Source organism: Haematobia irritans, chromosome 5 (genome assembly GCF_050003625.1).
Source record: "Haematobia irritans isolate KBUSLIRL chromosome 5, ASM5000362v1, whole genome shotgun sequence".
Lineage (NCBI taxonomy): Eukaryota > Metazoa > Arthropoda > Insecta > Diptera > Muscidae > Haematobia > Haematobia irritans.
Window position 1 is genome coordinate 22,550,495 of NC_134401.1, and position 14,252 is coordinate 22,564,746.

General features: G+C 22.8%; 1 protein-coding gene across 3 annotated transcripts in view; it reads left to right on the plus strand.

Annotated features, from left to right (window-relative positions):
* The window catches only part of mam (neurogenic protein mastermind), a 217,808-nt gene that overhangs the window by 114,479 nt on the left and 89,077 nt on the right, over nt 1–14,252 (plus strand). The gene's annotated exons all lie outside the window — the stretch shown is intronic.

Sequence of the window (14,252 nt, forward strand, 5' to 3'; positions counted from 1 at the left end):
TACCAAAGAGATATCTCAAGAGATCACTCTCAATCACATACATATATAGAGCACTATGTTAATCCTTTAATAGTTTGCACATTTTTTGTAGCATACTTTTGTGAGTGTAACATATGTAAATGATAACAAATCATAGAGGATGTATATGAATTAGTGTGTGGCGTGTGTGTGTGAATTAAGATATGTCAGAATTCTGATGTTGCCAGTGTTTAAACCTTTGTGTACGGGGTTTTGAGAACAATGGACTACATGAAAATCAGGTCAGAAAAATTATTCACAAATGGTTCTGAAATTATACACCCTCAATTAATTGTTAAAAAAAAATATTTCAAATACATAATTTCGCTTAAGTAAGCAGTTATTATATAATTCATATAAGCTTAAGTTACATATGTTATTGGCTAATTAGTAACATATGTACATAATACTATAAGTATTTTTTTTGTTTGTTTTTATTTATTAGTATTATTATTTATTTTATGAAATTAGTTTCGTTTACTTTAAATAATTTAAATTTACAAAATTTTTTAATTTAAATTTACAAAATTTTACTTAAATTTAATCTTTTTTTAAATTTTAATTAATTTAATTTTTTTCATTTTAATTTATTCAAATTAGCTTCCAACAATGTTTCTTATTTTAATTAAAATTGTTTTATTTTAGTTTATTTTAAATTTATTTAAATTAAATTAATTTAAGTACAATCAAGCAAAATGTAGTCAAACTAAATTAAATTAAAAATATGTAATGAGTATGATTTAATTAAATTTAACTAAGTACCTATATTAAATTAAAATAAGTTAAAATAAATTAACTTACATATAATTTAATATTATTCATTTCATTTTTTATTTTAAAGTTTAAAGTGAATGAAATTTGTTTAATACATTAAAAACAAAAACAAATAATTAATTAAATCAACTTAAAACGTAAAAAACTAAAAATTTAAATTAATTTTAATAAAACTGCTTCAAATTAAAAAAAAAAAAAAAAAAAAAAAATTTATATATATATATATATATATATATATATATATATATATATATATATATATATATATATATATATATATATATATATATATATATATATGTGTGTATATATATATATATATATATATATATATATATATATATATATATATATATATATATATATATATATATATATATATATATATATATATATATATATATATATATATATATATATATATATATATATATATATATATATATATATATATTTCATTGTTTTTTTTTACTTTAATTTGATTAAATTATTTTTTTTTTTTTCATTTTAATTTGGTGTAACTATTTTTTGTTAATTAATTTACAAAAAATAATTACACCAAATTAAATTGAAAAAAAAAAAATAATTTAACAAAATTAAAGTAAAAAAAAAATAAAAAAAATTTATTAAATTTAAAAAATTCTTACTGGATCAAGTTCCTTAATCTTCTATGTCCATAAATCTGGAATAATAAATATAAATAAAATAATGCATTTATATATAAATCGCTTATTTCTTCTATATCAGGCTAACATGAAAAGTAATAAATTTAATTGTTTTCGACAAAACTAAATTAATTTTAAAAAATATATTAAACCAAATTAAAATAAAAAAATTAACCAAAAAAAAAAAAAAAATAATAAATACATAAAAAAAAATTATTAAACTTTTATAAAACTGCGTCAAATTTTATTTTCATTTAAATTTTAAAAATTCAGTGACTTAATGGATAATCTTCTATGTCCATAAATCTGGAATAATAATTATATATAAAATAATGCATTTGTATATAACTCGCTTGTTTCATGCTAACATGAAAAGTAATAAATTTAATTGTCTAAAATAATTTGTTTTCAACAAAACTAAATTAATTAAAAAAAATATTAAACCAAATTAAAATAAAAAAAAAAATAATTTAACCAAATTAATTTTTTTTAAACTGCGTCAAATTTTATTGTCATTTAAATTTTAAAAATTCAATGACTTAATGGATCAAGTTCCTTAATCTTCTATGTCCATAAATCTGGAATAATAAGTATAAATAAAATCATGCATTTGTATATAAGTCGCTTGTTCTTCGATATCAGGCTGACATGAAAAATAATAAATTTAATTGTATAAAATATTTTTTTTTCAACAAAACTAAATTAATTTAAAAAAAATGTATTAAACCAAATTAAAACAAAAATAAAAAATTTAACCAAATTAAAATAAAAAAATAAAATTATAAAATTTTTATAAAACAGCGTCAAATTTGATTTTCATTTAAATTTTATAAATTCAATGATTTAATGGATCAAGAACCTTAATCTTCTTTGTCCATAAATCTGGAATAATAATTATAAATAAAATCATGTATTTGCATGTAAATCGCTTGTTTCTTCGATATCAGGCTAACATGAAAATTAATAAATTTAATTGTCTAAAATAATTTTTTCAACAAAACTAAATTAATTTAAAAAAATGTATTAAACCAAATTAAAATAAAAAAAATAATATAACCAAAATAAAATAAAATAAAATAAAATAAAATAAAATAAAATAAAATAAAATAAAATAAATAAATAAATAAATAAATAATTTATTAAATTTTTATAAAACTGCGTCAAATTTTATTTTCATTTAAATTTTAAAAATTCAATGGTTTAATGGATCAAGTTCCTTAATCTTCTATGCCCATAAATCTGGAATAATAATTATAAATAAAATAATGAATTTGTATATAAATCGCTTGTTTCTTCGATATCAGGCTAACACGAAAAGTAGTAAATGTAATTGTCTAAAATTATTTTTTTCAACAAAACTAAATTAATTAAAAAAATAAATAAAATTAAAATGAAAAATAAAAAATTAATTAAATTTTTATTAAACTGTGTCAAATTTTATTTTCATTTATATTTTATAAATTCAATAAAATAAAAAATGGGTCAAGTTCCTTAATATTTTATGTCCATAAATCATGCATTTGTATATAAATCGTTTATTTCGTCGATATCAGGCTAACATGAAAAGTAATAAATTTAATTGTCTAAAATAATTTTTTGGAGCAGATTAAATAAATTTAAATAGAATTAAACTAAGATTTTTTACATACTTTTTTTAACATAAAATAAATTATGCTTATTTATAAAATAAATTACTATATAATTAAGAAGTCTTAATTTTTGATCAAATAAACTATTCTTCATATAATTTGCTTATTATATTTTAGTTTAATTCATAATGGCTTGGTATGATACAACTTTTCTTTTAACCCTGGAAAGTCATCCTTATTTTTTGTACACAAACGTCATTCTTCGTCATTTTGACTACGGCTTATTTCAAGACGCTATAATTTACATCGTAAGCAAAAATGACAACCAAAATTGAGTTTATTTTCTTATTCAATTTGTTTTTAATTAGTATAAAACAAAAAATCATAAAATTGTTGAATTAGTATAACTTAAATTTATCATTATTAAAATGCATTTCAAATCGAAAATGAAATTACGCGTCGTCATTTTGACCAAGGATGACTGTCCAGGGATAAATATTACCTACGTATTATTATATTTTACTAAGGGCGACTTCGTGTTGCCCCAGTGTTACCCCATATTTTCCCTATAGCCCATCAAGTCAAATTATTGAAAATTATTGCAAATTCTTAAATGAGGAATCCTAAATCAAAACCTTTGGTTTATTTGTTTATATTTTGCAACCTATTTGGGAAATGTTGACCTTTTTATTAGAAACGAAATCGACATATGTTGTATACCTTATGTAAAGTAAGGCTGAAATCTATATTATAACAATCATAAAAAAAATTTAAATGCATCTATGAACCCCACAAAGTTTGTGTTTTTTAACTTTATGGAAATATCAAAATTTGGCTTAATTTTTTGACTATTTTCAACTTCAACAATATTTCTATCATCAAAAATACGTATGGAACAGTTTTCATACAGAAATTATCCAATTATTTAATATACCTTTTTGGTGTGTTTTCTAACAAAACAATTCTCTACAATTTATTCAATTGTTATCGGTCACCCCTCCCTAGTGTCCATAAGTTAATGGCATCATCTTAATGCTTTGCTCGATTGTTCATTTATCTGATATGTTGTTGACTCGGTTCACACAAAAATTACCGTTACAATAAAAGTGCATATCATTTAAACACTTCATTCGCTCTTTTTGTTATAATTGTATATTAAAATCAAAAATCTCTCTGCATTTCACCAATTCTTTCTCGTGTCCTCTTTCTCTCTCTCTCTCTCTCCCGATTCAGCAATCATTATCACTAAGGTCTATGATGCATTTCGCTGTGTTATATGCATGCAAACACATACCTAGACTCGTAAGCGGCTGTAACAATAGCCGATTGTGATTTTGCTAATTGCATGATTAGCAGTATTGTTTTGAATTTGTTTGTGTTGTTGTTTGTTGGCTGGCTGGCTGGTTGGCTATGTTCATTAGATTTTCTCTCTATATTTCACCTCCCCACTAGTCCCCCCAACCCAATATATAATAACAAATTAAAACATAACGCATGCCAGCGCCTAGCCAAGTTGATATGAAAAACACCGCGCATACACACACTCTCACATACTCTCATTTAACCACTCGCATAGTTTTTTTTTCTCGGTTGTTGTTGTTCTGTTTTTATTGTCAATCGGTTTAGTTTATGTTGTGAGTGAGGAAAAATCGCGTTCTGTGGTCATGATGATGGTGGTGGTGGTGGTGAAGATGAGGATAGTGATGGTGATGATAATGTCGATTTGTGGGGCATGGGGGTGAAATAATGAATGCATCTGTGTGTGCGATAGTGGTTCATCCGCATCGTCATTAATTCTTTCTGAACGTGTCGTACAAAATATGTGCGTACTATGAACTCAAAAACAAAGCAAAACAAAGGCAAAACAAAAAAATAAAAATAATAACGTCGTCGTGGCCGACGTTGACGTCTTTTTTTTAATTGTTGGTTGCATACAAAGAAAAAATATAAACAAAAAAAAAAAATAAAACAAAAATACAGAAAAAATAAAAACACAACAAAACGGCACACTTCGAGAGCGAAAAAAAGAAAATCACAAATAACTACAAAATCTAGTGTTGATAAAAAATTTTAAAAAAGCAAAACAAACTGAATTAAAAATAAAACAAATCTGGAAACAATAATGAAAATAAATACAAAATTAAAAAACCAAATATAGAAGAAAAACAGAATAAGAAAATCGACTTAAAATTGAAACGAAAAAATAACATGAAACGTAAATAAAAAAATCATATAAACAATTCGAACAAGACAGAAATTAAATGCTTGTTTAGAATATGATGATAATAATAAATGAAAAAAAAAATGGAAAATAACAGAAAAACTATGATTTTGAAAAAATGGAAAATTTGGAGGTTTGGATTGTTTGAATAATATTTATTAAAAAAAAAGTTTCAATAACATATATTCTCTAATAGAGTCAATAAAATTGTCAAAATCTAAATTTTTAAATTTTTCTTTCTTTCTCCACTTATAATATATGTTTATATCCCTATTTTAAATTATTAAAATATATAAAGACATTGTTAACATAACAAGTTTTGGATTTTTGAATAATATTTATAAAAAAAAACAATGAATAAATAAAAAATAAGCAGTTTCAATAAATTTTATTCTAATAGGGGCAATTTTGTTTTCAAAATCCAAATTAATTTTGAGAGTATTCTGTGTTTCTCCACTTATAATTTCATTTGATTAAAATGTGCCCAAAGTAGTTAAAATAAAATTATGAATAATATTTATAAAAAAATAAAAATAGACTCAATTCAATTTTTAAAAGCCACATTAATTTTAATTTTTACTTTTTTAAGCTGTTTTCCTTCCGTACTTTTATTTTAATAATATTTTAAATAATTAAAATATATATAAAAACTAATATATAAAAAAAAACAATAAAATTTTAAGAATTTAATTAAATTTTTTTACTTTTTTATGTTTTCTTTCCTTCCTTACTTATAATATATGTATCATTATTTTAAATGTTTAGAATATATATAAAAAATAGTTAACATAGTTGGATTTTTGTATATTTTTGAGAAAAAAAAAAAAAATAAAAGTAGAGTCAATTGAATTTTCAAAAGCCTAATTAATTTTAATTTTAAAATTGTTAAGGTTTCTTTCCTTTCGCATTTATAATATTTTAATAACAAGCAATAGCTAACATGAAAATAGTTGGAGTTTTGAATAATATTTTTGACAAAAAAAAAAAAATAAAAATAAAACTACAGGCAATTTAATTTTCAAAAACCAAATTAATTCTAATTTTAAATTTTTAAGCTTTCTTTTTTTTTAATAATTTTAATACTACTTCAAATGATTAAAATATATATAAAAAACAGTTTCAATAATTTTTGCTCCAATAGAGTCAATAACATTTTAAAAAGCAACGAAACGTCGGATAAAAATATGAAGTAAAGTCTTTTTATTTGCATACTTAGAGACCTTAAAAGCCCGATTTAGAATTAATCTAAAAGAAAAAAAAAAATTGAGTTTGAATTTTTAAGTTTTCTTTCCTTCTCTATTTAATAGTTGGATTTTTGAATATTTTTTGGGGAAAAAAATAAATATAGCGTCAAGTCAATTTTCAAAAGCCAAATTAATTTTAATTTAAAAATTTTTAAGGTTTCTTTCCTTTCACATTTATAATATTTTAATAACAAGCAATAGCTAACATGAAAATAGTTGGATTTTTTGAATAATATTTTTGAGAAAAAAATTAAGAATATAGCCAATTAAATTTTCAAAAACTAAATTAATTATAATTTTAAATTTTTTAAGGTTTCTTTCCTTTCGCATTTATAATATTTTAATAATATTTTTGAGAAAAAAATTAAAAATAGAGCCAATTAAATTTTCTAAAACCAAATTAATTCTAATATTAAAATTTTTAAGCTTTCATTTTTTTTTAATTTTAATAATATTTCAAATGATGAAAATATATATATAAAAAAAAACAGTTTTAATAATTTTTATCCAGTAGTCATTTTTATACCCTTCACCACTACTGTGGTATAGGGTATAATAAGTTTGTGCATTTGTATGTAACGCCGAGAAGGAGTAGTCATAGACCCATCTTTTAGTATACCGATCGGCTTGAAATGAAATTCTGAGTCGATTTAGCGATGTCCGTCTGTCTGTCTGTTGATGTATGTTTGTCTGCAAAGTCCAGCTCGCATTTTAAGTCCGGTCGTTCTCAAATTTGGCATAGGGTGCTTTTTCGGCTCAAAGACGATCCCTATTGATATTGGAAAAAATCGGCTCAGATTTTGATATAGCTGGCATATATATTTATAACCGATCTGGTCATAAATGACGTATTTATCAACCGATCTTCTTCCAATTTAGTATGTTATAATCGAATATTTTGTGAATCTCGTAATTTTTTTTTTCAAAATATCAGTCAAATCGGTTCAGATTCATATATAGCTTTCGCCCGATTTACACTCCTATGGCCTCAGAGGCCAATCGTTTGTTCCGATTGACGTGAAATTTTGCACAGGGAGTAGAATTAACATTATAAATATGCGTACCGAATTTGGTTGAAATCGGTTCAGATTTAGATATAGCTTTCGCCCGATTTACACTCCTATGGCCCCAGAGGCCAAAGGTTTACTTCGAGTTACTTGAAATTTTGCACACGGAGTACAATTAACATTATAAATATGTATACCGAATTTGGTTGAAAACGGTTCAGACAAAGCCCCCATATATATGTTCTTCCGATTTTAGCAAATATGGCCAAAACACCCAAATGTTCCTTGTAAAATCGTCACTGTTAAGTCAAAAACTCGCAAAAATGATTCAAATTTACCTATACTCTAATTAGTATATATCGACCTATAAATCATAAATGCAGATTTACGAGATTTTATGCAATGTAAATATTTCCAATATTTTTTTACTAACATTGTTGTCCGTCCCATTCATCAACCAATTTAAATTTTGAGTCTAGACATTTTTTTATTTATTTATTTCATATAATACCCAAAGCCTACAAAGTTGTGAAAGTTTAAAAAAAATTTGTCGAAATCGTTCATATTTAAATATTTGTATATGGGAATATAAACCTTTATATAGCTCCTAACAAATTTGAAGGTCTTAAGATGGTATCAAAAATATTGATATACATAATGGTAAAGGGTATAATATTGTCGGCCCGCCCGAATTTAATTAATTTAATTTGAATTTTTATTTTTTTTTTAAGTTTTCTTTCCTTTCCTCCTTATAATATATGCGTCATTATTTTAAATTATTAAAATATATAAAACAAGAGTTAACATAAAAATATTTGAATTTTTGAATAATATTTTTGAGAAAAAAAAAATTAAAAATAGGGTCAAATAAATTTTTAAAAGCCAAATCAATTTTATTTCGTACATTTTTAATCTTTCTTTTCTTCTGCACTATAATAATATTTTAAATTATGATGATATATAAAAAAATGAGCATATTTTGTTTTTAAATTGTTAAGTACGTTTTTCTTCAATATGGTAAATAAAATATCCCATTGGTCTATAAAAATGCTTATACTACTTTCCATACATTCCTTATTTCAATCATTTTAGTGACTTATAACATCTCCCACCTAATTCGTTTTTTTTCCTTAAACTCTACATTATAATTAACAAGATATCTGTTTCATAGTCTCTTATACTGGGAATGAGTATGTTTTTTTTTAATTCGAGAAAAAAATTGGTATAGCGGTAAAGGAAATTTATGACTGTATATTAATTTCCGTTACATTTTCAATGCATGACCATTACATAAAAAAATACTTTGCCGGATGAAGGAAACCAGAGAATTCATAGCTTGGGGTTTTGGTATGCTCTTGGGTTTATTTAGTTTTCCTCCATATATGTGTATAATATATGTATGTGTAAGTGGAAAACAAAGGGATACCAGGATATGTGGGAAGATGGAATTTCCAATTAAATTAAATACAAAAACGGGAATAATAAATTATTAATCGTAATATATATGTAATATACATGCAGAGACGGAATATGATCACCTCCCAGAGCAAAATCTTTTTTCTGGTTGGGGGAATATTGAACATTTTTGCCACAAAAATGTTGTTTTCTCGCCGAATGTCCGGTAAAATAACATGATTGCGACAAACATGTTATATGTTTACCATCGAAAAATGGGAGCCACCGTGGTGCAATGGTTAGCATGCCCGCCTTGCATACACAAGGTCGTGGGTTCGATTACTGCTGCGACCGAACACCAAAAAGTTTTTCAGCGGTGGATTATCTCACCTCAGTAATGCTGGTGACATTTCTGAGGGTTTCAAAGCTTCTCTAAATGGTTTCACTGCAATGTGGAACGCCGTTCGGACTCGGCTATAAAAAGGAGGTCCCTTGTCATTGAGCTCAACATGGAATCGGGCAGCACTCAGTGATAAGAGAGAAGTTCACCAATGTGGTATCACAATGGACTGAATAGTCTAAGTGAGCGGGCTACCACCTAACCTAACCTAACCTACAATCGAAAAATAATATTTTGCTCTAGTAGGTGGTCATATTCCTTCTCTGGGAGCATATAAAAAACAACAACAAAAACACCCTAATTACACTACCAGTTAATTTAGACATAATTTTCTTAAGCAAAAATGTGTTATTTGCTTTAAAGAAGAAAAAAAGGGAGAGACGGATTTGTTTACATAAAAATATCTTAATTTTTTTTGTGTTTTTTTGTGTGTGTTTTTTTTTTAACAAAGATTACAAAATTTGTTTTATTGAAAGTCTTCCTTAATGTTCCGTATTTTTTTTTTTATTTTTATCAAATTTTCATTTTTGTTTTCGATCCACCCTATACCACATGTTCCATATGTATATATACATATGTGTATCATTTCGTATGCATAAACTTTAGAAGCTTTACTCTATAGATATTTGTACATATTCCTACATTTGTAAGTACTTTTGCATTTTGTAGTTTGTATATTCAATATTGATTAACACCAAATGATTGACAGTTAGCCTTTTATTGAATACGGAAATATATTTAAAACTTACAAACTTACAGTTGCTACAGAAGAATGATAAAAACCATTGACTAAGGGGGGGTTGGTTGTATTGTGACAACAAAGCACTAAGGGCGAGGGCGAGGGTGCAAAAACAAAATAGACACATATTCACCCAGGAATATATAGACAATTATTAATGGATTTTCACTTAAAACAAAATTAAAATGTTATTTATCTTAGCTGGAAACCATAAAAACAACAATAAGCAGAAATAACAAGAACAACAACAGCAGCAACAGCAGCAACACCAACAATGGATGTAGGCATTTCAAATTGAGTACTGGAAAGCAAACAAAAGCTAGAGTAACAACAACAACAACGAAAGTATCAGTAAGAAATGTGTAGAACAATTTCACTTAGAAGAAAAAAAAAACAATAACAAGAGCATAACAAGAAATCTTATTAATGAAATTAATCAACCTAAACAAGCAAAAGGCGAAAATTTAAATAAATTGTTATTTTTTTTTGCCATTTCACCGTAGTAATAGCACACTAAGAGGGAGACTAAGACAGAGAGAGAGAGAGAAATATAGCAAAGAGTATATAGAACAAAAAACATTTAGAGATAGAAGATTTGTTTTGAAGATTCTCAAGAAATCCCAAAATGATAAGAAAAAACAGATAATTTTTGGGTTTCTGAGAACACTACAACCAGGTCTCATAGAATTCCCAACTCAGAAACTGTTCTAAAATTTTTCACTAAAAGTGTTATAAAATTTATATTTATATCGATTTTTTTTTCAATTTAATTTAATCGAAATTTATTTAATTAAAATAATAAATTAATATCAACATTATTAATCTAAAAAAAAAAAATTAAATTAAATACATAAATATCTGATTCAAAATGTGAGTTTATTTGGTACTATTTAAAAAAATATGTAATTATTATAAATTATTTTATATTAATTATATAATTTTAGATTATTTGATAGAAATAAATAAAATACGCAATTAATTTTTATTTAATTTATAATTAATTTATATTTAAATTAACTTTAAATTCAACTTCAATTACAGATTACATTTTTTTTTGCAGAATAAATTAACTGTAATTATTTAATGTTATTTGATTAACATTTTGTATACCCAAAATATCATAGTGGTCAGGGTATAATAACTTTGATCTGCCAAAAAAATATTGTCTAAATTTTATTTCTATAGAAAATTTTATCCAAATTTTATCTTAATAGAAAATTTTCTCAAAATTTTATCTCAATAGAAAATTTTGTAAAAATTTTATTTCTATAGAAAATTTTGTAAAAATTTTATTTCTATAGAAAATTTTGTAAAAATTTTAACTCAATAGAAAATTTTGTCAAAATTTTATCTCAATAGAAAATTTTGTAAAAATTTTATTTCTATAGAAAATTTTGTCAAAATTTTATCTCAATAGAAAATTTTGTAAAAATTTTATTTCTATAGAAAATTTTGTAAAAATTTTATTTCTATAGAAAATTTTGTAAAATTTTTTTTTCTATAGAAAATTTTGTACAAATTTTATTTCTACAGAAAATTTTGTAAAAATTTAATTTCTATAGAAAATTTTGTCAAAATTTTATCTCAATAGAAAATTTTGTCAAAATTTTATCTCAATAGAAAATTTTGTAAAAATTTTATTTCTATAGAAAATTTTGTAAAAATTTTATTTCTATAGAAAATTTTGTCAAAATTTTATCTCAATAGAAATTTTTTTCAATTTTTTTTTGTAAAAAGATTTTTGTCAAAATTTTATTTCTATAGAAAATTTTGTGAAAATTTTATCTCTATAGAAAATTTAGCCAACATTTTATTTCGATAGAACATTTTGTCAAAATTTTATTTCTATAGAAAATTTTACCAAAATTTTATCTCAATAAAAAATTTTGTCAAAATTTTATCTCAATAGAAAATTTTACCAAAATTTTATCTCAATAAAAAATTTTGTCAAAATTTTATCTCAATAGAAAATTTTGCCAAAATGTTATCTCAAAAAATTTTGTCAAAATTTTATTTCTATAGAAAATTTTGTCAAAATTTTATTTTAATTTTTTCAATTTTTTTTGTTATAAAAAATTTAGTCAAAATTTTATCTCAATAGAAAATTTAGTCATAATTTTATCTCAATAGAAAATTTTGTTAACATTTTATCTCTATAGAAAATTTTGCCAAAATTTTATTTCTAGAGAAAATTTTGTCAAAATTTTATTTCTATAGAAAATTTTGTCAAAATTTTATTCTATAGAAAATTTTGTCAAAATTTTATTGCTATAGAGATTTTGTCAAAATTTTATTTTTATAGAAAATTTTGTCAAAATTTTATTTTTATAGACAATTTTGTCAAAATTTTATTTCTATAGAAGATTTTGTCAAAATTTTATTTTTATAGAAAATTTTGTCAAAATTTTATTTTTATAGAAAATTTAGCCAAAAATTTATTTCTATGGAAAATTTTTTCAACATTTTTGTCTCAATAGAAAATTTTGCCAAAATTTTATCTCAATAAAAAATGTTGTAAGACTTTTATTTCTATAGAAAATTTTGTCAAAATTTTATCTCAATAGAAAATTTTGTCAAATTTTATCTCTATAGAAAATTTTTTCAAATTTTTATTTCTATAGAAAATTTTGCCAAAATTTTATTTCTATAGAAGATTTTGTCAAAATTTTATTTCTATAGAAAATTTTTTTCAAAATTTTATCTCAATAGAAAATTTTACCAACATTTTATCTCAATAAATTTGTCAAAATTTTATTTTTATAGAAAATTTTGTCAAAATTTTATTTCTATAGAAAATTTTGTCATAATTTTATTTCTATAGGAAATTTTGTCAACATTTTATCTCTATAGAAAATGTTGTCAAATTTTATCTCTATAGAACATTTTTTCAAATTCTTATTTCTATAGAAAATTTTTCCAAAATTATATTTCTAAGAAAATTTTGTCAAAATTTTATTTCAATAGAATTTTTTTTTTCAAAATTTTATTTCTATAGAAAATTTTGTCAAAATTTTATTTCTATAGAAAATTTTGTCAAAATTTTATTTCTATAGAAAATTTTGTCAACATTTTATTTGTATAAAGATTTTTGTCAAAATTTTATTTCTATAGAAAATTTTGTCAAAATTTTATTGCTATAGAAAATTTTGTCAAAATTTTATTTCTTTAGAAAATTTAGCCAAAATTTTATTTCTATAAAAAATTTTGTCAAAATTTTATCTCAATAGAAAATTTTGTCAAAATTTTATCTCAATAAAAATTTTTGTTCGGTTGTCTTCTGGCGCTTGCGTTACTGTAGGCTCTCGCTCTACAGGGAATGGTCTCTACTACTCACTCTATAGAAAATTTTGTCAAAATTTTATTTCTATGGAAAAATTTTTCAACATTTTTGTCTCAATAGAAAATTTTGCCAAAATTTTATCTCAATAAAAAATGTTGTAAGACTTTTATTTCTATAGAAAATTTTGTCAAAATTTTATCTCTATAGAAAATTTTTCCAAAATTATATTTCTAAGAAAATTTTGTCAAAATTTTATTTCAATAGAATTTTTTTTTCAAAATTTTATTTCTATAGAAAATTTTGTCAAAATTTTATTTCTATAGAAAATTTTGTCAAAATTTTATTTCTATAGAAAATTTTGTCAAAATTTTATTTCTATAGAAAATTTTGTCAACATTTTATTTGTATAAAGATTTTTGTCAAAATTTTATTTCTATAGAAAATTTTGTCGAAATTTTATTTCTATAGAAAATTTTGTCAAAATTCTATTTCTATAGAAAATTTTGCCAAAAGTTTATTTCTATAGAAAATTTTGTCAAAATTTTATTTCTGTAGAAAATTTTGTCAAAATTTTATTTCTGTAGAAAATTTTGTCAAAATTTTATTTCTATAGAAAACAAAATGAGATAAATATAAAATTAAGGGATTTATGGTTATATGAAGAGCTGGTGCGCAGTGTCTGTAGAGATTATTCAAAACATCCATTCGCCCGGACGGAAATATGTACAATCAAGCGTGTGTAGATTTGTATCTGGCGTTTTCTTTTCAATGACTTAAATTTCCCAAAATTTTCTTTGTCCATATAGTGAATTTGGACGCTTGTTTTCAATTTCGGACTAGCAAAAACAAAATCAAAGTGAAATATTCCCACTATATTTAATTACTATCTTGACATTTAAATGTTTCCCAGTGGTAAATAC